At 33.2% G+C, this 26612-nt stretch overlaps 1 protein-coding gene across 7 annotated transcripts in view; it reads left to right on the top strand.

Annotated features, from left to right (window-relative positions):
* Positions 1-26612, top strand: part of LOC143244803 (tyrosine-protein phosphatase Lar-like) — a 313630-nt gene that overhangs the window by 181738 nt on the left and 105280 nt on the right. The window lies entirely within an intron of this gene.

The following is a 26612-nucleotide window of genomic DNA, read 5'->3' as shown; positions in this document are numbered from 1 at the left end:
TGTGTAAACCATGCACAGAATATTTTTAAAGTTATATAGCAAATATACAGTGATTTCGTAATGACGTACAATATATTATGAAAACAAGTATTTTTGTAACAAGTGTATGTGTTTCATTTAGCAAAGCCATCTCGGGCTATCTGCTGAGTCTTTTTTGTAACAAACTTTGAAATCTGGTCGGTAAATAGGGGTTTAAACTAAATGCCTTATAATCTCCCTACCTTATATGGAAACATTAGGTAATAGTACGTTGTGACACAAAATAATTGTCTTTTGAAAACATTCCACAAAATCTTGTTTAGAATATATATATAAAAATTCTCCCCAAATGGATGAAGAAATTTCGTTTCAGGCCGCCCAAAGGGTAATTCCCCTTGAACAACTGTTGTAGGCAAACAAACAGACTTCCTCAAAAACAATTTTTACGGGTTATTCTTCTTATAAATTCAATAATATCATACAGTATATATAACAGAATAACCTACCCAAAACAAGACTCGCGCGCCGACTGTGGAAGTATCCATCAGTTCTATAATATAACCTGGTAAATGTTCACTAAGTTATAGAATAAACTGCATTACTGTTAACATAAGTATTTTTCAGTGATGCAAAATAAGCTTCAATATGTGAAATACACATATCTTACAGAGGTATAAAATAATTGCAACATTTCTGAGACAGCTATCTTTGAGAGATATAGAACAACCTGTAATGCATCTAATAAACGTACCTTACAAAGATACTGAACGATCCGCAATTCATTAAACACGCGTATCGTACATTGTTATAAGACAATTCGCAAAATTTGTAATACCCCTATCGCCAGAGATAGACAGAAGCTTGAGTTACTTTTAACACAAATATCTTTTATAAGTATACAAAAGTATTAAAATAATGAATTTTAAATAAAGTAGATATCCTGCTATAAAAAGTAATAAAACGGGAATTAACACCACAATCGCAAAGTCATAAAGTTTAATCTTTACTTTGGCCTACGGATAAGTCTATAAAGCTGCCAAAGTAATGATTGAATTTGAAGATTTGAATCCCCGTCCCACCAAACATGCTCGCCCTTTCAGCCGTAAGGATGTTATCATATAATGGTCAATTCCACTATTCGTTGGTAAGAGAGTAACCCAAGAGTTGGCGTTGGGTGGTGATGACTAGCTGCCTTCACTCTAGTCTTTCACAGTTATTAAGGCACGGCTAGTTCAGATAGCCGTAATGTAGCTTTGGGCAGAATTCAAAACAAACCAAACAATACTTTGATAGTCGGTTTTCGCTTAGTAATTCGATAGGGTGATTTTTTCTACACGTGAATTATTTGGAAACCTTGTCGATCATCATGATTAAATACTACCGTACTTAAAATAACAACATGCAAGTTATCTACACATCTACTTTGCAGAGGTTTTATAAAACAACCTGCAGCGTATTGATCATAGCTATTTATCTTTCAAAAGTATAGAAGAGCCTGAGAAATGCCTAAACTACGATGTGTCAGTGGTATAAAGTAATTATAATATTTCTAACACAGTTATCTTTCAGAGGTATAGAATGATGTTTAACTTGTCTGACATATTATCATACAAAGTTACAAAACAACATGCTACATTTTTAATACATCTATTTTCCTGAAAAATATAGGATAACCTACAACACCAAATAAATATTTAAAATACATTTTTTACTGTGCACATTGTATTTTAATTATTTGTCTTAAAATTAAACAATTGCCGATCACTCCTGATTAAAATATCTAATATAACAATCTCTTAGAGCTACACAACAATGTGAAATACCTCAATAGTTAGCTACCTTTCAGACGTATAGGCTAACCTGGGACACAGCTATCTTTCAGAGGCTTAGAATAACCTTATTCACTCCTCACATTACTTGTCTTTTAGAAATATCATGCAACTTTGCATACTGCTAACGAACATATTTTGGGGAAAATAGTACAACCTGGCTTACTGCTAACGAATATACTTTTGTATGCATGATATACCCTTGTGTACGTTAAATAGTTTTCAGAGACAAAACTCGTTCAGATTCACTGCAAGTACCATAGCATTTAAGATGTATCAGAACTTTGTATATTGTTAACGCAATTTTCTTTTAGGGATGCGTCATCTGATAGATACCCTACTGAAGAAACTATCTTTTAGTTTTCGAACATAACCTGGTGCACTGCTTACGCAGTCTGATACATTACTAACACAAGTTCTATAAGCACCAACTCCATAGGTGCTTGAAGCTCTCAAATTTTATTAATGCAAGTACTGCTGAGCAACTTGAAGCTTTACCAAAAATACCTTCAGTACCTGCAATCATTTGATGAAATTTGTGTTAATGAACACAATTATCTGGGACGTGACTAATATTTCTTTGTTTCAGAGATATAACACAACCTGGTATACTGCTCACAACTATTCTGTGTAGAACAGTCTTTTACCACCACAGCTGACTTTAAGAGGTGTAACATGACTTGAGATGCTGCTCACGTAGTTACCTCTCAGGCATAAAACTATTTCGTATACTGCTATCACAAGTGTAATATAATCTTAAAATATCACAAATAATACAATTACTTTTCAAAAGTGTAGGACAATGTAGTTACACCCTTAACAGGGTTTAAATAGCATGGCATACTGCTCGCATGGTTTTCTTTCAGTAATATAAACCAGCTTACTATACTGTTTATACATATGTTTTAGTAGTGTTACACAACATGCTACTTTGCTTATACATAACTTTCAGTGGTACTAAACCACATGTTACATTTCTCAAATAGTTATCTTTCAGTAGTATTAAATCACATGGTACTCCACAGACAGTTTATTTAGTGGTGTGAAACTGCGTTATACACCACAAAGAGTTATCTTGTAGGGATGTGAAACCACATAAGCAAAATCTATAAAGTTATTTTCCATTGATTTAAAGCCAAATGGTAAACCGTGCACTATAAACAGTTATTTTTCATTGGGATAAAACAGTCTAGTCTATTGCTAATGCAGCCATATTTTAGAATTATAATACAATTTTAGACAATTTCACTTAATTTACACTTACAGGTTTTAGAAAGGGAGGAATGCTTAATCATTATCGACAGTAAAATTATTCATTTCTTTTAACTATAACTGTTGTTTTATTTAACTAATTAATACGTTCTTAAAACTAGTTAAATTACTTTAAGTTCTTTAGATATCAACATTGTAAAGTTAATATATGAAACAAGTTAACTGTCAACAGTCATTTTTACTCCTTTTAAAACTTCATCTTTTCGTTGGGTATCTTCCTTAACATTTATTTATCTGCTGTCTCATATTTGTGTTATTCCAACCTTTACAGTCTATTATCAAACGTTTATCGCTTGTAAATAATTCGAGCATAAATCATATATTTTATTTTATTCATTTTACCAGTATATATATTATTTGCTTTCATTTTGCATATTAATTTAGCTGTACTAAATGGATATTTTCTTTTAGACTTTAACTGTTTAAAATAAAATGGCTTTGCTTGTTATACAGAGTTTAAGTACGTTATATTAAAACGATACTTCAGCCTCACCGTGTCGTTACAGTCATACTCTTTCTAACTACAATAATACTCTACAATAGCCCAGTAAAGTAGCTACAATTCCATAGACTCCGTCATATGAAGGTGGTGTCCAAGTACACCATTCCTTCTCACGTGGTATCCATAATCCACCCATGGAAAGACGGTTTTCAAGAGCCGTTTCAATAGTCGGATCACCGAAATCATGTATGCTTCGTATGAATAGCAGGAATATCCCTTTTATTCTCCAGCTGCTTGAGGTATGACTGGAATCTGGTCTTGGTAAATCCATTCCCTGTTCGCCACGTTTCTATACAAAGTCGGTATTCCATATTACCTTTACATATGCTACTTTATTCCATAACTTGCTGTTGGTGCGATGTCCAGTGATTATTATGAATCCCTACTCAAATGTTTTACTAATTTTTTGTGTACCATTTATTGGAAATTTATTTCAAGTTTTGACTTATGTAAAATACCCCTAGAGTGTTTACAGTTATCAAGATACACATACTTTTTGTCAATTATATCACCTATTGTCAGGGATGTAGGTATCATTCATACAGTTTTTATCAGTTGGTTTTCTATTTCTGATATATAGTGGAAGCAACTTGGTTATACTTATATTTGTGTTGCTTTTCCAGAGGAGATCCTTCTTGACTGTGTTGCATATTGTTGCTTGAAGCTCATAAATGGCTTTTGCCACTAATCATTGTTTATTACAAAACGCCGAACATTATTTACCGCGACAGGGGTACGACTTGTTGTAGGTCTGATTCTGGATGATTACGGTCTCCAAGTTGATCCATATTTCTTTGTTTTACATGCCATTAATTATAATAAATATCCCCTCCTTGAGAATTCTAAATCCCATTCTAAACACATTTTGCGTTGGGAGGGTTGTTATATATCCTTACTAAAACTGATAAATCACACTACGCTACCTACGAACCCCAAATAATGTCAAAATGTAGCTTAAAGCATGTCTTTCCACTGCGATTTTATATTGGTTGTGGTTTTCAGGTAGCCTGCATATTTGCACAATCAAAATCATTTTGATATAACGTATTTATCCTTTTGTATATAATATATAAACACGGAATTATCAGGCATCCTTATCATTCCATTTTCTTATTCTAAGTATTTCTGATTTGTTAATGTTTATTTTTATTACATTGTTTATATCTTCATAAATTTCAAGTAATACGTTTAAAATTTCTTCTTTTTCTGGTTCTATACTTAAAACCTTATAATTCTTTTTTTATTGTGTCAAAACTTGCTTTTACATTTGTAAATAGTGCATGCATTGTTCCTCCTTTTTCTTTTTAAATGACTTTTCTAGGAGACTTTTTATGATTAATAATTATTTCTTGAAGCGTGTATCTGAAACATTGATTTGAGGAATGATATTCCACGTTAATTTATCACCATATTCTTCTCTACATTATTTCTGTTCACCTACAAATTATGTTTTAATTAGACTGATTGTGCCATTTTGAGTTTATTTACTGACTATAAATTTTATTTTATTACAAGTTGCAGATTTTACAGTAAGGAAGAATATTTTCAAAATAGGTACGAAGTCTCGATCACTGGTTTACTTGTAATGGAACAATAATTATGCTAACATTTCGCTAGAAAACCTCACTCAAAGAATAATTCTGATATTTTTTCCGTTAACTGTAACATATATAAAGAAAAATAATGAACACATGTTGAGAATAAAAATATTCAGTAAAGATCATTCATTTAAGTACTGAGCCGAAGAACTTGACAATGCGTATAAGCTTTCAAACCATCGTAATCAATAGTTAGCCTCATTATTCAAACTTTTCCCTCGCATTTGTTGAAGACACATTTCATTGAGTTTCACTTGAGGGATAGTTCTAAATTTCTGAACTAAGTTTAGTTAATCGAAATTTTATTACATCCCAGAATAAACAAAAAGTATATCTTTTTCTTTGGGTTGATGTTATAACATTTAACTTTTTTGTGTTAGTAAATTGATCTTTATAAAATTAAAACATCATATCATATTCAAATCTATTAGCTGTATTGCAAATCTAACTTCTAAAGAATGATTTTATGCCAAAACTATAAAATTTTTATCTGTTTTACACAATACATATGACTTCTCGTTTATAGTAATAAAAAATAATGTTATAGGATCATATTTAAAATCTTACGGCCTTGTAACTAACCCTCCAAGTTTGAAACACACTGCCAAGGAGGTGTTAGGTTGAAAACACTAAGGTTACACATATGTCAGTGAAGCAGTTATTATATTCCTTGACATGGGCCAGGATAGTTTAGTACTCAGCGTGTTTGGGCTGTTAACCTGAAGGTTCTGATTCGCATTCCGTTGGCACAACAACTCTTTCCGTTTTTTCAGTGTGCTATAAGAGAAATTGTGAAATCCAATTATTGGATGAGAGTAGCCCAAGAGTTCGGAATAAGTGTTGTTGAATAGCTGCCTTGCCTCAGATCTATCAGTTTCAGATCAGGTATAGCCAGCGCAGATTATTATTGTGTAGCCCCAAGCAAAAAGTCTAAACAAGCATATTAAATATTTAGTTTGAATTCAGTTTCTTTAGAGACGTTAGGAAATATGATCTGTGTCTGTGATAATCTCAGGCAAACACACGCATTTAATATAACGATATTTAATAAAGATGGGCATTCTTTTGTAGCTAATGTAACGATGTTTAGTAAAAGTGGACAATCTTCTGTTGCTAAGATAACGATGTTTAGTAAAAGTAGCTAAGATAACGATGTTTAGTAAAACTGGTCTTCTGTAGCTAAGATAACGATGTTTAGTAAAACTGGTAAATCTTCTGTAGCTAAGATAACGATGTTTAGTAAAACTGGACAATCTTCTGTAGCTAAGATAACGATGTTTAGTAAAACTGGTAAATCTTCTGTAGCTAAGATAACGATGTTTAGTAAAAGTGGACAATCTTCTGTAGCTAAGATAACGATGTTTAGTAAAAGTGGACAATCTTCTGTAGCTAAGATAACGATGTTTAGTAAAACTGGTAAATCTTCTGTAGCTAAGATAACGATGTTTAGTAAAAGTGGACAATCTTCTGTAGCTAATGTAACGATGTTTAGTAAAAGTGGACAATCTTCTGCTGCTAAGATAACGATGTTTAGTAAAAGTGGACAATCTTCTGTAGCTAAGATAACGATGTTTAGTAAAACTGGTAAATCTTCTGTAGCTAAGATAACGATGTTTAGTAAAAGTGGACAATCTTCTGTAGCTAAGATAACGATGTTTAGTAAAACTGGACAATCTTCTGTAGCTAAGATAACGATGTTTAGTAAAACTGGACAATCTTCTGTAGCTAAGATAAGGATGTTTAGTAAAGGTGACTAGTTGTCTGTGATTATCCATGACTAGAATGTATATTTACAAAATCTACTTCCACGTTATCTCTCTGTTAAGGTGGTACATACTTCTGTCTTGGAGGAGGGGGAGAACTCGTAATGTTTTTAATTACTTTATTTATTTATGAAGAAGAAATAGGCAACTGTGAAGAAAAAACTTTCATTTGATGCAAAATATTTCCAGTAATAATCAAATGGTGAAATATCCTTTTTTTCTCGTAAGAAGCAGCAATTGACTCCACTACTAACAAAATTATAACTTACAGCTACTCCAAAATACTTACTGGTTTGGGATAATAAAGCATTATATATGTATAATATGACGCCCTCCAGTGATATAGTGGTATGTCTGCGGACTTACAACGCTAGAAACCAGTTTTCGATACTCGTGGTGGGTAAAGCACATATTGTGTAGCTTTATACTTAACTTCAAACATTCAACTATAATATGACATATGGAAAAGTCGTAATTCTGGAAAAGAAAGTATTAACAATACGCATTTTTAAAAGTAATATAATGATTCATTTGTATTTCAGTTTTTGATAATTGTGAAATAATTTTGAAATAAAATATTAAGTTTTTTGTATCTGTTATTATAAATTTAATACCACACACCTTTACGACTTAGCAAAATCGAGCTGAAAGCACCAATTTATTTTTGGAGAAACTGTTTTTCGGTGAACATATGAATATACTTAGTCTTTTCCTTGAGAGATCGAAAGCTGAATGATTTTCGGAGCTGGCAAGCCTCGTTCAAATCAGAGTGATATCACAAAATATTTCCCGCACATTAAAGAATTAAACTGCATCCATTAGGTAGGAGAGTGCTACTGGCTGACTGCCTTTCTTTTGATCTGTATCTCAAAATTATGGACGACAGCAAGAGCCTTAGTAGTTTTGCCATAAATACAGATTACATGTACGAAAACTGAAACTTCAGCCGGTACCTGGAAAACTAAAAGACAAAAAACAGGTCATGCTAAAACTTTAGGAAATTGTGTTGAATATAATATTTTATGCTGTATCTAACTTTCGATGTGTAAGATAGTTGACATGAAAACTATAAAGTCATGTTGTGGTAGAAAAAGAATTTATGTTGAAATGTTGAAATAGTTTGAAAATAATGAGATAATATTAATAAAATTTTAATATTTCATATTACGTACAAACGTGTGAACGGATTAGAAACGTTTATGCAATTTAGTATAACTTAAACATCTGCTGATTTCCATCTCAGCATACCCAGTAAAATGAAGATTGAGACCTGCAATATTTCCCCAATAAGCAAACACGGGGTTTGAATCCTACGCATTCTATTCTTTTACCTCCTTAAATAATTTTACAAATATTACGCAAATGGATTTGGAGATTTTTGACTAGCAGAGAAGCGTCCCATGAGAGTTATCTAAGATATATGACACTTAACTGGACTTATATAATTCAAAGTGATATAGAAATGCTCAGAATATGACTAGATTTCTGTATTCCATGACGAATTAGAAATGTTGAAAACACGATTTCATTTCTGTAATCTGTAGCAATTTATAAATGTTGAGTACCAAACATTGCTTCTGTAACCCGTATTGGTTTAGACATGTTCAGAACCTAAATTGACTTCTGTAATCTAGACGTATTTTGAAACGTTGAGTGCATTACTCGAATTAATTATTTCGGACTTGGAAATGTTGAGAACCTGGCTTGGCTTCAGTACTTTACACTAACTTATAAAGTTTGATAATTAATAAACACAAACAAATAAATCATTATCACATATATATTAAACTCAGAAAGGAAGTATTAAAAGAAAAAAGAGTAATTGTTATATATTTTCAAGCTATTGAAATTGTAAATTTTAAACTTTAGATAAAAGTTAAGTTTACTATGTTGAAGCAGAAGCACCACACAGACACCAAGGTGTGAAAGGGAATTACTTCGCAATACTTTCACCCTATCCTTTTGAATTTATCACTAGTTTCAGAATACTTATAACTACTTCACTTTCAGTTTCCTTAATACTATCTCCTTTTTATTAGTGACTCCTCTTTATATATTCTGTGTAAGATTTTGAACGGAGCTCTGTTAGGTGTTCTGTTATTTTGTTACTAAAATGTTATCCAACGATTCTATTGTGTCTGGTGGGTGGTGTAGACTTTAATTCATCGCTGTGGTTAGTCTTAAATGTGTAATGTGCAGCTGAAGTCTGGATAATATTTTTTACAGTTGACAGTGCTATGTGTAGATATTTGATCGAGCATTATCGTCCATCGGATAAAATCAGAGCAAATAACAGTAGCGGAGAGCCTTAGAATAATTGTTAGTTCTTGTTCCTGTGGTGCAGAGTTTTCACAAAACCGTCCCTTTGATGAACAAGCGAGTTCACCCGGCTGCATTGTCGTTCTTCTTCCATACCGTCAGAGTAACAGCTAATAAAATGTGTATTGAATTTTGTACTAGCGTCTTTAAACAATAAATTTTACTTTCACAAATAATCAGTGGGTTACAAGTTACCTTTTTTAAAAAGTACTAATTTTTTATTCTTAATATATTTTGTTCAGCTCTTTGTAGAAAATTTAATAATAAATGCCATCTTAGCGAGTTATACTGTTAATAAGTACCTATATTTTCTTACAGTAAAGCGCGAAAATTCTTCAACGTTGTACGATGAGGAATACTGAGACCTGCACTAGTTATCTGAGAAAGGTCGTCATACCGTGAAAGTAGTGTGTGCCCATCTTGTGTATACATCCTCAATAATAACCATGGACTTCTTTTCATTCTAGCGTGCACATACCTTTTAGATAATAACTCTAGACTTTTTGGTCTTCTAACCTTGTGTATACGCTGGTATCTTTTGGAGATAACTGTAGACATCTTGCAACGTATATTCCAGAACTGTTCCCAAAAACTTGCGACAAAATACTCAGTGTTGTCATAACTACCGAAAACAATAAACATGGCTCGTTAAATGTTTTTTACTGAAACCTGAAATACCTGTACTGTTGTTACTTCAATTGTTTTATTTATGTGAAAACCTTTGCAGTTTTTTATTTCATTTTTTTTATTTCCTGCAAGAGATGTCTTAAAATACCCGTATTTATTCAACATTATTTGTAAAAATGGTGTTACTTTTATCAGTATGATGTAACCTGAATCTGGTTATTAACTTAGTGAACTCCTATCAGGAGTACAGTAAAGCACTGTTGTAGTGCAACGTTAATTGTTGTTATTTAGCATATATTCAACATTAATAAATAGTTTGTATCTTCACCCTTTTATGTGGCCCGGCATGGCCAATTGGTTAGGGTGCTCGACTCGGTCGCAGGTTCGAATCCCCGTCACACCAAACATGCTCGCCTTTTCAGCTGTGGGGGCGTTATAATATGACAGTCAATTCCACTATTCTTTGGTAAAAGAGTAGCCAAAGAGTTGGATGTGGGTAGTGATGACTAGCTGCCTTTCCTCTAGTTCTTATACTGCTCAATTAGGGACGGCTAACGCAAATATCCTTCGTGTAGCTTTGCGCGAAATTCAAAAGCAAACAAACACAAAAACGTTACATCACAATATGCAGTTGTTATGTTTTGACTATGCTAGGCTGGTGAAGCATAATTTTGATTACTTATACTTGTCATGAGACACAGGTATTAAGCATATTATAATGACTACATTATTTATTCAACACACTTTTGTCCGATACATTAATATAATAATACTTCGCCAGCTTACAACAGGCGTTTTCACTATACCACTAGTTATTGTAAGAAACGGCATCTTTATATAGTGTTCTGTTTGTTGTGTCCCAGCCGGTCTGGTAAGTTCTGTATTGAGTAAAACACATCGTCTGCAATCAATATAGCGGGCAGCGTAAAATATGGTTGAAAATGTTTTTGTATACTCTTTTTGTTCTTGAAAAACTTCAAAGGTATGAATAAAGAATGTAATGTTAAAAATATGATAAACCTATTTCCAATGCTTATGAAAGGTTTTAAACAATACACAAGTCAATAAAAGTTGTCGCACGCAAAAGACAGACAATTTGAACTATGGTACAAACTACTCAACAGTAGGAATGCATCGTCTATCTCATTTATCTCTTATTTGTATTATTTATATGTGGTAGAAGATGCTTTAGCTCTTCGTTGTTAACGTTCTTAAAGTTTTATTACAGATTGTTTAAGCCTATGATGAGATATAAGCTGTTTGGAGAAAATATAGTTTTGTGATGTGGATAATTTAACTTAACTCTTGTTTATTTATCTTCCTGGAAACAAAATAACTTGTAATAGCAAACCATACTTCAGATATTCACTTGTAAAATCCAATAATCTTATTATAATAACATGATTTAAAAATTTAGTTAAACAAATTCAAAATACATTTTTAGAACATCGAAAAATATAGCAACATGTATGTATGTAATTATATTCCCACATTGTAATTAGTGAACTGATGTCTACTGATGCTTGTTAGGTTACATACCAATTAGTTGAGAAAGATGTAATTAGTATTACTACAACTTATAAGAAATCACTTCTAAGTTTGCTACCTTTATAGAGTTACCTTATCCAAATTTGCGTATCCACGTCTACCCGAACTTCCAATTAAATTCAAGTCATTGATAGTCCAGTAAAATCTGTATTAAGGTAACCATCCTTTTAAACAAAACATTGAATATATTAATAAATAAAACTGAGATATTGGTCGAAATATTTGTGAATTATAAATAATAAGCATTAATACTAGCTTGACATGATCTGCAAATCTACTCATTATACAAAATATGTAAGGTATATATGAGTATGCATTTACAATAACTTTGCTTTTGTTCAACATGTTTGTGGTTATTGATAATGGCCCGGCATGGCCAAGCGTGTTAAGGCGTGCGACTCGTAATCTGAGGGTCGCGGGTTTGCATCCCGGTCGCGCCAAACATGCTCGCCCTTTCAGCCGTGGGGGGCGTTATAATGTGACGGTCAATCCCACTATTCGTTGGTAAAAGAGTAGCCCAAGAGTTGGCGGTGGGTGGTGATGACTAGCTGCCTTCCCTCTAGTCTTACACTGCTAAATTAGAGACGACTAGCACAGATAGCCCTCGAGTAGCTTTGTGCGAAATTCCAAAAGAAACAAACTTATGGATAATAGCTATGCTGTTGACTTCATTCTCTTGTAATCTTTTTTAACTGAAATTTTGGCTTCACTTGAATCAGCGGTAAGCTAAGAATGTTAAAATCTAGGATTCGATTCCCGAAGATAAACTGAGCGCACAAATTCATTGTGTCGCTTTGCACTTAAACAACAAGAAATTATTAATGTTTATTTATGAAAAAAATTTAGTTTTCACGTATTTATTTTAAACTACAATAATTTAACTAGCATCAATATTGTAATAATTGATAATTGTATTACTATATTGTATCCTCCTGAATTAGAAAGATGAATACAGTATGTGTGAATTACAAGGGCTAGCTCTATTTTTTTAATTTAACAATTTTAGTTTAGCTTAAAGGATGTGACATAGAAGTGGACCAACATGCCCTTTGTTGTCCCTAGACATCACGTTAAATTATAATTTGTTTTTTTTATTCCTAGCACATTTATTAGAAAGAGTAAATAGGTATTTAACCGTTGAATTACTGTTACGGTTTGTATATATTTTATGTATAAAACGAGTAAGTTCACCAAATTTATATGGTCAATTTTTCATAATGAGTATTGTTATAGGGAAAAACTTAAAATTATTGAGTTTGACGCAATATTTAATCCACAGCAAATCGAATATAAACAAGTCGTTGATTTCAAGGTTTAATTTATTCATTGAAGTGAACAAGTACTTAATATTAATCACCAAAATGATCAGCGTACAATGTTAGGTGAGTTTTCATCGCTACGTTTTTAGAATATAGATGTTAAATTCCATTTTTTATTCGTCTACTACAGATAATTTATCATTCTTTAAACCTGACATGTCAAATCATCAACCCAACAAACGTGCTTGCTCTTTCAACTTTGGGGCGTTTTAATGTGACTATCAATCCCATTATTCTCTGACGAAAGAGTTGTCCATAGTTTGTAGTGGGTTGCGTCGACTATTTGCCTTCGTGTTGCTTTGCGCGAAATCTAAACCAAATCCAAAATCCACTATTATCATTCGTTAAGAGAACATTTTAAATACACCACTACAAGAGTATCTTGCCACAGAGCGAATTGTGGCGCAACAAATAAATACCTGAGATTCAACAGTGTTATACAACCAGCGATAGGCTTGGGAATGAAGTCAGAGCTTTACAGAGAAATAGTATTCGTATAGTGAGATTGATATAGAACCAAAGGACATTACGTTTCAACGAATAAAACCTTCAGTTTTGTTCTTCTTCAAAGCAGAAGTGGAGAACTTGCACAACAGGGCGTTTAGAACAACTTTAGACTCTGAAAAATCCATCAAATCAAGCTGGTGCAATAATTTTATCTGCAACGTAAAAAGTTTGATTAGGAAAGAGAATACTTTGACTCAGAAAAACTATCTGGTATGAAACTGTTTATATTTTCTGATTTACTCACTAAAATATGGAGCTCGAATCCCCTCAATAGAAAAATGTGAAGGTAGCTTTACACTACAAAAAAATCTGGTACAACTAAAGTGATAATAAATAAGAATTTGATTTTAATTGAGCCTCAGAAACCAAGACATCACAAGCTTCTAACCACATAAGAAAGGCAACCAAAGAAAAAGAAACCCAGACAATCCCAACGAACCGAGTATTTTCAAGTCTGCCGATAGCGCTCCATTGAACTTTTGTGCCTTTCGTCTGCTTAAACGTGATATTGGTTTTATTGTTTATAAATAAACAAAACTACACAACGGACTATTTGTGATCTGCCTACCACGGGTATATAAATCAGTTTTCTAGCGATGTAAGCCCGCAGGCATTCCATTTTGCCACTGGAAGGTTGTGATCTTGGAAATCATTGCTGTACAGAGGAGAGTCTGTAAAAGGTTTACGGACACGTATGTACTGAAATTGGCCCCGCTGTTCTTTGCAGATCTTAAAACAGTGGATAATAGATTTCTGAGTACATAACCATGATCATCAGACTGGCTGTGATCTATGATGAAGGAAGCATTCCGCAGAGAACACAGTATTTCAAATATTATTCGTATGAGGTTTTTATTGCTATTATTTTTAATGATATTAGACATAACCTCACTTTGACCCTAATTGACCCTTTCGAATTTTGAAGTTCATTTAATTATCCATTTATAATTTGTTTTGTTCAGATGTTTCGTGTTTTGTTTTGTGGACGCTGTATGGTGCTTTTTGTAAATAAATGTTGGAAAATAATTCATTCTGGATATCTTTTATTCATTGCTCTGTATGAATTAGTTCTTTTTTTAATTGCGCGAGTTGACGCCTATTAATAACATGATTGAAGTCTGGTACTTTAACATCGTCTGAAGTTCGAAGTTTTTGTTCAGCATAATTGGGTTTTGGTTTATAGGTGAAATACCTTTTGTTACTGAAATACTGTTTATTTAATTGAAGTTGAGTTCAAACATTCAGTGAATGAAAGAGCTGTAAGTTATTAATTGTCTCGGCATCCTTACTTCTATAAGGGTTATTGTTTAATAAAGTTTAGCTGCACACGATAATTCTAGTAAAGGTTTTATTCATCTCATCCACAATATAATACGTTATATTTGTATAATTTAAATTCATTTGATCTGGCCGTGTTTCAGTCTAAAATCTCGAACAATTAATTCATAATGTTGTAAAATGTTTTCTCGTCAGAAAAGGAATTAGTATGCTAAATTTCTTTTGTTGTTTCGCTTATATTTATAAAGCAGTCAAAAAATTTAGTGAAAGATCTTAATAAACATTAAGCTTTTTGAGGTTAAGATAAAGTACGTTAGAAATTGCAATCAAGTTATGTAACTGTTGTTCTGTCCCGTTATAATTTTTTGTACGAGATGTAAAGATCGGCCTACTCCAGTCTGAGTATTTGTATGTATCTTCCTAAATGACACACTGAAAAAATATAAGGGCTTCTGATGAGTGGAATAAGATTGTTTGATTCGAACGCCGCCATCAATGTTTCAGTTTCCGGGGCAGGGGAGTGTAAGGATGCAAATCAAGTTTTGTTGAGACCAATAAAACAGTATGGAAAATACATAAGGGTCTCTGGGGTAACAAAAAAGGGGTAGGAAGTGAAATATAATCCACCTATGTAACTCAGTAGGGTGTGGGGCGATGAAGCATGTGCCAGATTTGGTAACATTTGACCTCGCAGATGTTCAGTTATAAGCGAACTAGACCTTTTGTTAAATAGTAGTTTAAAGATTGTGAGTTTTCAGATCTCACTATTAAAATTCTGTTATTCAGTTATTAAGAATTTGTTTTTTTTTAATTTTACGCAAAGCTACGCGAGGGCTACTTGAGCTTGCCGTCCATAATTTAGCAGTGTAAGACTAGAGGGAAGGCAGCTAGTCATCACTACCCACTGCCAACTCTTGGGCTACTCTTTTACCAACGAATAGTGGGATTATTATAACGTCACATTATAACGCCTCCTCGGCTGGGAGGCGAGCATGTTTGGTGCGACCGGGATTTGAACCCGCGAATTACGAGTCGAACGCATTAACGCGCTTCGCCATGCCGGGCCCTGAATACTATGAAATTAGCTTAAATACTAGCTCGTCAAAAGTTTCAGACCATACTGACTAGATAGAGGGAAGGTAGCTAGTCATCACTACCTACCACCAAATCTTGGGCTACTCTTTTACCAACGAATATTATAGGATTGGTCGTAACATTATAACGCCTCCACGGCTGAAAGAGCGAGCATGTTTAGTGTGACGGGGATTCCAACCTGCGACCCTTCGATTAGGATTCGAGCACCTTAACCACCTGGCCATGTCGGGCCGGGTTATTAAGAGAGCACACGAAATATATATATATCAGTAATATGCTTTATTACGTTACGAGTAAATACATATAATTATTTAGAAAAACTTAAACTAAAAATGTTATAGGAAGTTATCAATTCACAATTTAACTACTGATCGTCCTCAATGGTAAACTTATCTTTACCTTTCTCTGTTTTTTAATGAATAATGATTTTAGACGTGAGATGTTGCCGCCTTGAGCACCCATATTGAGCACGCAGACTTAAATATTAGAGTGTATACCTTTCTTAGTGCATGGGTCCTACATCTGTGTATACTTCTCCTGCTTAGATGAATTTTGTATCCGAGTTTGTCCGTCTTTTATCGGTGTTGCTTTTAACTGGAATTATATGTATGCGTTTAAGAAAAATATTAGGTAAGAGTGTGTATTTGTACACATACATATTGTATAGGTTGTCCTTAATAGATCTTATTTGCTCCATACTTTTCCGCGGTATTGTAGAGCAAAATGCATTGACTAGGGAACTTATGTAGAATGCAGGAAGTATAAAATTCATATTTATATCATACAGTAAACTTTAATGCCATGAATAAAAAGACAGTCATAATCCAATACAGAAAAGCCTACTATAGGAAACAGTAAATGTACGTGAATAAACCATTAGGATTCTCGTCAGAAATATGTTATGGGTGGGTAGAGTAGTAGTCACGAGGTAACAAGGTATGAAACTCCATAGCAACAATTGATCGATACTAGTAAACGTCACTGTATTTCTGAATTGTTTATATGACATGATTTTTGTGTAGCTATGACATTTTATGTATTCTAGTATAGCATACTCTTGTGTATAATCAACTAAATGTTGATGTGTTAGTCATATCCCAATAAATTACTTTTCTCTTAAAACTTGTTATGCTTTAATTTATCAGAATATTTAATTATACAAAGTTGGTTTTGGAGCTTCTCCATGTTTTTATATAGTACATGTCACCATGTCCTATCATGGTTTGACAACCGTACATCTTGACAATAGCCTTTCAACGTAGGTTTTGTTGTAGAATATTCTTTTGTAAAGCAATCACGTTCATTGCATAACTTTTCCTCTTGCGTATTTTCTGTAATCTATATAATGTAAGAGGACGAAGGGATCACAGCACTTGCTTCAACAGCCTGATCACGCAAAAATCACAAACGCTGCGTCTGGCGATTTTACCTTCTTTTATTTCATATGGAATAGCATGAATACACGTTTATTATCTAGCTCCTTAAGGATATGCAATAGTTGAACGGCAGATATGACTGGAAGCCTTGTCGTAATGAACCCATTTCTGTCTTTTCTTATTGCAAAGTCACATTGGGCTATCTACAGTGTCCACCAAGAAGAATCGAAGTCATAACTTTAGCGTTGTAAATCAGAAGACTTAACGCTGTCCCATTTTAGGACCAGATAACTAATGCACTTTTGGCCTTGTTTTCTTACAAAGAGTCCATAAAATTGGTCTGATTCGAAAAATCTTTTGCGATATGCCTTTTACAAACTTTTAGATATTTTGTTCACTCATTAACCGGTAAGAAATTGCACAGTTGTGAAGGTACACATATCCGTTCGGCAAGTATCACCATATACTATCAATTTTACTCGGTAAAATAACGTTCATCAAGTTTTTTATAGTTGATTTTCCTTTTTTGGATATATCGTGGAAACAACTTGTGAACACTTGACCTGTGTCGCTTTTCCAGAGGGAAATCATTTGTGAATATGTTTCATACTGTTGCCTGTGACACGTGGACAGCTTTTGTTCGGTGTTTTCATATATTAGATCTGCTGATTTGAGATCTCCATCTTGCCACTTCTGCATCCTTGGAGAAATGTAAGTATCAAAGATGGCTGCAGACTTGCAAGTGGCCATATTTTGGCTTCTATATCAACGAGGATAATTATTTGGTGACTAGGTTTTGTTTTGGGAGTCAGCAATCCACTTTTCACTTTGACTGAATTATATACCTATTAGTTAAAACACAGTGTGTAAGCAGTAATATTGTAGCTAACATGAAATATATTCGAATAATATTAATTTGCTAACAAAAATAATAAAGACTTTTCTTTTCAGGCCAACAAGCCAATCGTGCCTACCTTTTCGAAAAATCATTGATAAGTGCAATACTGAGTTAGAACGATGGCTGACTGTTTCTTCAAATGTGAACTTTTAGATAATCGATGACTTACTTCTGCTGGTACAGATCGCGTACACAAGATTACCAAATCAACTAATCTTCAGTTTGAAGATTTACATGTTGAACTTCAAACACGGTTAAATGAAAACAACAACTCGACACTTATCGAGATTGTGTCTCGTAAAATACATAATCTTCACACATTAATCGCTATTTGAAACGACTATATTCCTGTATCATCTTCAAGTAACCATCCACTCGTAAAGCGATCTCGTAGATCTGAGACAAGTTCGCTTTGATGGTGAGGGTTAACCTGAACATCATACAGAAATATATACTTGTTTTCAAGAACGTTATGTTTATAGTAGGTAACCATGTGTGATGGCTCCAAACCCTCGACATCCTATGGTGGAAAATAAGATAATATTGTCACGTTGCTTAATAATACTAGTAAGTCGTTATCAAAGTGCTCTGCAATATTTGCGCAAGACTACAGATTGTAATAGATTAAATAGAAGAAGGTTTCACCGTGTGCCACATGCAGTTTATAAATCTATACAGAGATCCATATATACATATATATGTGAAATATATTTGACTGCACAATAATTTAAAAGACAGAAGTATTTATACTGAGATCTTGTATTTTCTTTACTGCTGCTTTTACAGAAAGAGCAATCACGCAATTACTTTAATAATAATCATGATAACGTGAATCATCTGTATGTGGCAGCCAAGCTCATTCATCTTATTGATTATCTCATAGATTTAAAATAACTTATTTAAAAGTGTTTCTCACCAAAATCGCTCCCTGCAATTCTCCGCAATTTTATATTTCGTCAACAACTTGGATGCCCAAAAAATTCGATCAGAGAAACACGTTTCTTTACAGTAAGTATAACGTTTTTGGAAACGAAATGTTGACGGATCAGATCAACAAGCTCGCCTTGAGGATAGGTGTTCACATAAAGATGATACAGGAGTATAGCCTTGTCGTTTCTACTAACTATTGATGTTTAAATATGATATATATCAGGATACACAACTTCAATGGCATTTAAGTGTCAAGTTACTGTCTTCATTTAATCATACCATATTCGAAGTCCAACATGTAAGTCACCAGATTGAAGATGCGATCTATATCAACAGAAGTCAGTTGATTATCTGGCAGCTCACATTTGAAGAAACAGTTAGCTCTCTTTCTTCAGTATTGCACTAATCCTTGAAAAGGTAGACACGGTTGCCATATTAGCCTAAAGAGAAAAAAAGATAATATTACTTTGCTAGAAGAAGATTATCAGAATGTGTTATATCAACCACAATATTACTACTTATACACTGTTAAAAGCTTAAGCTTAATCTAAGATTCTGGCTTAAGTAATAGATATATAACTAAGTCAAGATGAAAAGTGGATTTTTTGACTCCCAAAACCTAATCACAGAAATTCAGATCATTTTTCTAACTGATACAGAAGCGTGATATGTAGCCACTTGTATGTCGCTGCAGTCACCTTGTATTGTATGTTTAAACTTCTCCAACCAGTATGTCTGAAAGATGTAAATAAAAACTAAAAACATTGTGCGGATAATAGTTTCAGATGTTTCCTGTTCTGTTTGTTCGCATGTTTTTGAATTTCGTGCAAAGCTACACGAGGGCTATCTGCGCTAGTCGTTCCTAATTTAGCAGTGTAAGACTAGAGGGAAGGCAACTAGTCACTACCACCCACCGCCAACTCTTGGGCTACTTTTGTACCAAAGAATAGTGGGATTCTTCCATGGCTGTAAGAGCGAGACTGTTTGGTGCGACCGGGATTCGAACCCGCGACCTTCAGATTACGAGTCAAACGTCTTAACCCACCTGGCCATGCCGAGCCTTCCTGTTCTGTTGTCCGACTAATATTTTAATTCAGTTTTCCACATTGTTATATACTTTGGGAGGGGGGATATATCGAAACCTGATTTTAGTACTAGAAGAACATTTTTAGTGTAAACTTACATTATAGAACTGTTGTTTGTTTATCTTTGGACTTAGATCTAGGCCACTGATTCACCAACAGATATAAACCTATTTAACTTTTACCATTTGGAGCATAAGCTGTAACTGTTTATTCTTTCGACTTAAACTAATTTAGTCATGTTCTTTTCAAGCATAAACAATAACTATTTCTTCTTTCGTTATAAACCTTAGTTCTATGTAATCGTGTCCTTTTTACAAGGATAAACATTTCAAATTCAGATCGATTTAGGTATAAACCCAAGTTCAATAACATTATTCTACTATCTGTATGACGATACTCGGTTTAAAACTTTCTAAATCCTTTATTTAAATGTTGTCGATCCAGGTATAATATTTTTTATTTTTGAAAAAATACAGTATGTAATTTATTATTTGACCAGTTTTGTTGGGTTGGATTACAGTTACAAATGACAACATTGGGCAAACACGATTATAATTAATGTTTAGCCTTAGAAAAAATACAAAGGCAGTAGTTTGGATGTGAAACTTTTATTATATATTTAATGACTTGTTTTGAAATGAATTAATGAGAAAAGGAAATAAAAGGTGCTCAAGGAAAGTAAATAAAGCCACAGGCTTAGTAATTTTAGACTTATGTAAGGCTAGTTGTGTATGCATTTAAATCCCCAATATTTCATAAAGACTACGAAGAAATATTACAAATTAGGAAAAAAATACTGGAGCCTGGCACTCAACCGGAAAATAATAAAAAAAGCCTTCAGTATATAACAATTTGTTTTTATCAGGTAAGGTATCTATCTATATGTCATGTTCTTATGCGCCCATATTAAGACAATCCAAAGTTATGACTAAAAAATAATGATGTTGCAAGCCAAATATGTAGTTGAATTGTTGTTGTTGTTCTTGTCAACTACATCAAATTAAAAGTAGGAGATGTTATGTGAATAAAAGTTGTTATAATTAAATATTGAATATCTTGATACTTTTGGGAACTTGATATCGCAAATGTGTCCAAAAGGAAAACTTTACTTCTTCCAATCTAAAGTTGGAGAACAAAGATCTACTTTCTGAGAGCAAGCAGATGATTAAGTTTCTTAATTTGTGACAAGCCAGTTTTCATTCTAAGTATTTTTTTTTCATAATATAAGTTGCAAGTCCATATGGTATTCCTATTTAATCCCAACAAAATTCAAGCAAAGTTGTCTCATATGCATATTTACTTCAGTCCAGTTGCTTTCGTCCATCCGGTAATATTTATAAAAAAATTTAGTCTACACATATTGATTATAGCGCAACAATAAAAGCTACAAAAATACAGTTACACAAAGAAAGAGACAAATGAGACAATAGATGAATGCTATTTATTGTACTTATTATTTATTTTAATCTTAGGACGTAAGAAAACATTGAACCGTATTTAAGCCGTTTTTAAAAATATAGAATGAGCTTATTACTTAAGGAACAAAACTTATATATATTGTTCTAATCTTATAGGGTTTTATGTATGGATTTACGCACTCGCTGCTATTAAACTTCTTTTTTGAAATTGTCGAAGTAGACTCGACATTTCTAAGTATTAGGAATCCACTAATTTGTAGGTAATCTCAGGTTATAGAATAGGTAAGGTGAAGTCTCCTGGTAAAATGATGCTTCTGTTCGCAACAAACATATTTACCAAGAAAGTCAGCGCTGTCAAAAGTTATACAAAAGGTGACTGATTGCCTTGTTTTGGATCCCTAAAAACAAGACTTATTTTTATCTGTATAAAAAATGTTTACGACGTGTACTTTCAGTGATTGATCACCAAGTTGTTTCGTTCTTTTAGTTTCTTTGAAGTTGTGCTTTTGTAATCACCACTGGTCGTACCTGTGGCAGCTTTACTTTTCACTTTGTTATCATTCCCTACAAAAAAAAAAAAAACAGCTAATTAACGGGTCACAGGTCAAAAGCCATGTCATCACGCTTGTTGACTTGCATTCAAAATTTTATTCAACTACTATTTTATGAATTTATATCAATATATTTAAACTCAAATTGTAGACTGAATTCAAAGTTTAATATTATGGATGATCACGTTATGGCCCGGTATGGCCAAGCGCGTAAGGCGTGCGATTCGTAATCCGAGGGTCGCGGGTTTGCGCCCGCGTCGCGCCAAACATGCTCGCCCTCCCAGCCGTGGGGACGTTATAATGTGACGGTCAATCCCACTATTCGTTGGTAAAAGAGTAGCCCAAGAGTTGGCGGTGGGTGGTGATGACTAGCTACCTTCCCTCTAGTCTTACACTACTAAATTAGGGACGGCTCGGTGCAGTGGTCTAATAACCTATTCACTTAAATACCTGTTGAAGAATCCGCAAGCGATTGCGGCCCTATGTTCCTTGATGGAATCAAGTGGTGAATGAATGATCATGTTAGTTTATCTAGTGGTTTCTCAACTATTTTAATCCGTGAAAAAGACTACCACGTTCTTTAAAACCAAGATTTCAAGAAGTTAGATTGTGTCTTTAGTCTGCGTAAAGTTTTATACTTTTTAAACCTAAATATATATTAGTTACTAAGCTTGATAAATTATAGTTTTAAAACTTTAAAAAATTGTTTGATATCCTCCATGTGCGAAATTTTGAAAGGTTTAGCAACCTAAGTCCAGCAGCGACCGAGTTCAGAGGTCGAAGCGAGAAGAGATAATTGTTTGCTTTACTTTTTAATTTATTGTTCCATATTTTAGAAACAAGTTTAATTACTTATTTCTAAATAGTAATAATCTATATACATATATAATGTATAATAATTGAAATGTGACTGTATATTACAAAATAAAACACAGCTAAGACACGGAAGACTAAATAAAGGTCAGTCTTGTATTACTGAATACGTAACATGAGTTCACGTGCACTACTTCAATGCAGGTCATGTAATATTAGCTAGGTATGACTGGAAAGTCAACATAAAGAAAAGTAATATGTATATTGTGAGACTTACGCTACTTAGACTAAACATTTGTATTTTAATATTGTAATATGTAGTCATTCAAGCACGAATAAAGCATAATTTATATTTATTTTCTAATTTTTATGATGGTTATGAAATTGGTCAATTGACAGAACCCGCAGTGTTATAGTATGGAAAATAACGTGAAATATAAAGTTTTACAGAAAACAAACGTTTGAAATGTATTTAGGAGATTTTAGAGATATCGGAAATAATATTTGAGATTTTTGGGACGAAGTGTAGTTGTTTAATCATAACATGAAATCACTTAACATTCATACTAGTAACTAAACAGATTCAATATTTTTACAAAGTCTTTAGCAAAAAATCTTATTTTTTGTGTACAAAATATTTATAAAAAGACTAAAAGTCTACCTAATTCTGTGAAAATACACATGTTGTAACTACTTAACGTGTGTAAATGTGTAGACGAACTTGTGTATATTATACCGAGCCGTCGCGAACCTTACCCCCTATGACAGTAGTTTTATAAAAATATGATTTATTGTATATATCCAAAATAGTAGCTCTTCAAACACCACCTCTATGTCTAACCCAACACAAACCTTTATAAGAATTGGGACTTCTTTTTCCAGGTGTCTTTAATTTTTGTGTAGATTATTTCCGAGTGTAACTTAAAAATAGTAGTTTTCCTGCATTCGGAGCTCTAGCACGTTATTTGAGGTTAAGAACGATGTAAAGTATAGATGTTGTCCGTTTTAGTTCTGTGTTTGTACGTAAGGTACAGTTTTTGATTGTGTTGTATTCTCTATGGTGCACAGTTCACTAACCGTGACGACGTTCCATTATGCTTACGTGGGTAGCATTACCTTTTAAATACATTGCATGAGATAATTACACAAACCGGTAGTGTATTCATAATAATTGCGAAGGTATACTTTGATAAAATGCATTTTGCCTCAAAAAAGTAAAAGGTACGTTTGTGTTTTGAATTTCGCGCAAAGCTACACGATTACTGTCTGCGCTTGTCCTTTAAGTTTAGCAGTGTAAATCTAGAAGGTAGATAGTTAATCATCATGGTCCACTGCCAGCTCTTAGCCTACTTTTTTACCAACGAATAGTGGGATTGTTCATAACATTATAATGTACCCAAGGCTGAAAGAGCGAATATGTTTTGTGGGATTCTAACCCGCGACAATCAGATTGCGAGTAGAGCGCCTTAACCATCTGACCATGCCAGACCTAATTTGGTCATAAAATAATCTATTTGCAACAGTGAGAGCATTACAGCATGCCAGTCTATGAATGCAGAAAATATTTATTTGTAATTCATAAACTGTAAACGATATTAATATCAAATCAACTGGTGGTGTTCAATAATTCTTCGTCATCTTTTATAATATTTACTGCTGACAAAAAATCACAACAGCTTGCGAATTGAATAATGTTTGTAGTTTTAAGTATCGTAATGCTAGATGATCACATAGGTAACTCACTCAAAGTTGATACGTTTTGAAAAACTTATTTGATTCAGATATTTTTAACCATTGTTGCATATTATAATTTATCTCGGACAAGTCTCCGATTTACAATCTTACATATTACGATTTCAAACAGCGTGAACTGAGTTAGATTGTAATTTTAAGTTAGAAATTATTTAAATGTCGATATGTATCAAATTTATGATATTTCCCAAAAGACTAATGCAAACAATTTCATTTCTTAGCACAAATATATTTTAATATACAAAAACAATACAATAAACGGTTATTACAAATAGTTATTATAAATAACGATTTATATATAAAAGCTTTACCAACTTACAAACAATATTATGTCTTCTCTCGGGTCTGGAACTGAATATTTTACCGACGGTTCAGCGAATTAAGTTGATATCGGCACAGTTTACTCAACGGGTAGCTAATTATCTCTCGCTGATCACAAGTGAATTTTTCGCATCCAAAGCTATACAATGTCCTCCTGAAATAGTAACGTCCAAAGTTAATCCACTGAAGTTAAACTGTTTGTAATGTTTGAAACGTTGTTATAAACGTTCCTGGTCAAATATCTGTAGTTTACCGATTAATAATTGTTTATTACAGTTATAGCTTCCAGGATTTTTAGTATACTAACTGTTGCAAACCAACAATATAAAACTTTTTTCTCCGCGTGTTGCTGATGGCTACCTTTTATAATCGTTCTTGAAATTTCAGTTGCAACAATACCCCATTGCTTTCTTACAACATACATTATCAATGCCGACACTCTAGAATCTTCTGCAAATTTATGGAATAGGCAAAACTTTCGGAATACACATTTCACATTAAAAGTTACATGCATTTTTAAATGTATATTTAACTAAAACAAAAATTTATATTAAAATAAATATGCATTAGTAAATCCGTTACAAAACATTACAAAAAATCATTTTTGAAATATAGAAAATAAAGAACTATCATAATACAGGTTTATTAGTACATAATGCCCCTCAATGGCACAGTGGTATGTCTGTGGACTCACATACTAAAAATCGGGTTTCGATTCCCGTGGTGGGCAGAGCACAGATAGCCCATTGTATAGCTTTGTGCTTAATTCTAAACAAACAAACAATTTGTGCATAATTGTTTTGAATAGTAGTAACATAAATACAGATATTGTAATGAAAAACAGAACTGAAATTTCGTCTTTTTCCTGTATAGTCCCTGTATATTATTCAGCGTTACGTTTCCAGTTTTAAAACGGTGAAATCTTGAGTTCGATTTCCCGCGTTGGAAAGAGTGCCAATAGCCCATTTACGTTTTATAAATAAAAACTATTGATGTGTCAATATATTATTTCTAATGTCACTTACGACAAAATTCAGAGTAAATAAATCCAGAAACTAAGCTGCATATATATTACTAGCACATTAAAAGTTTGATGTAAATTATCAAATCATAAGTAGAATGTATCATGGCGGAAAATATATGTTTTGAAATAGCGCCCATATATATTTAATCCTCGTTTGTAAGTGTCCAGTAGGAAAGAAAATAAATTAAAAATCTGAGTATTTTAAAATTAGTGACTAACATGTGTGGTCAAGCTCCAAAAATCTCACATCTAAATAACCATGCAGCCAGTGTTAGAATGGCAAATACCTTAAACCAAACATCTTTCCGGTGACTCAGCGATAAACTTGGGGAATTATGTCACTAAGATCAGAGGTTCGATTCAGTACGATACAGAGCAGATAGCCATTTTGTGGCTTTGTCTTTAAACAAACAACCATAAAGCAACTTTGGTTGTTAAAGATTAATCATTAAGATGGCAAAACTTCCCTTGAAGTTAACATACTAATATCCTTAATAGCTACACACTAATACTAAGGAATTTGCATTTATCTGTCATTTATCAATAGTGTTTCACAGTACTCAATCTAAACCTTCTGATGACCAGCATTTGAATAAAGTTGTTTATTAAACATAAAGCTGGATGATGAGCTATATTTGCGGTGCTTACCACAGGTATTGAAGCCTATGTTTAGCCTTTCAAGTCCTCAAACATACCGCTGAACCACCAGAAATCTTAGATAATGTACGTGTATAATCGATTAAACGATCTTTAAAATCAGGTACCTTAGTGACGATACATATATCTATATAGTGCTCAGTCAGAATAA

The sequence above is a fragment of the Tachypleus tridentatus genome, chromosome 2 (genome assembly GCF_004210375.1).
Source record: "Tachypleus tridentatus isolate NWPU-2018 chromosome 2, ASM421037v1, whole genome shotgun sequence".
NCBI lineage: Eukaryota > Metazoa > Arthropoda > Merostomata > Xiphosura > Limulidae > Tachypleus > Tachypleus tridentatus.
Note: the sequence above shows the minus strand (reverse complement) of the source record. Positions and strands in the feature narration are given on the sequence as shown.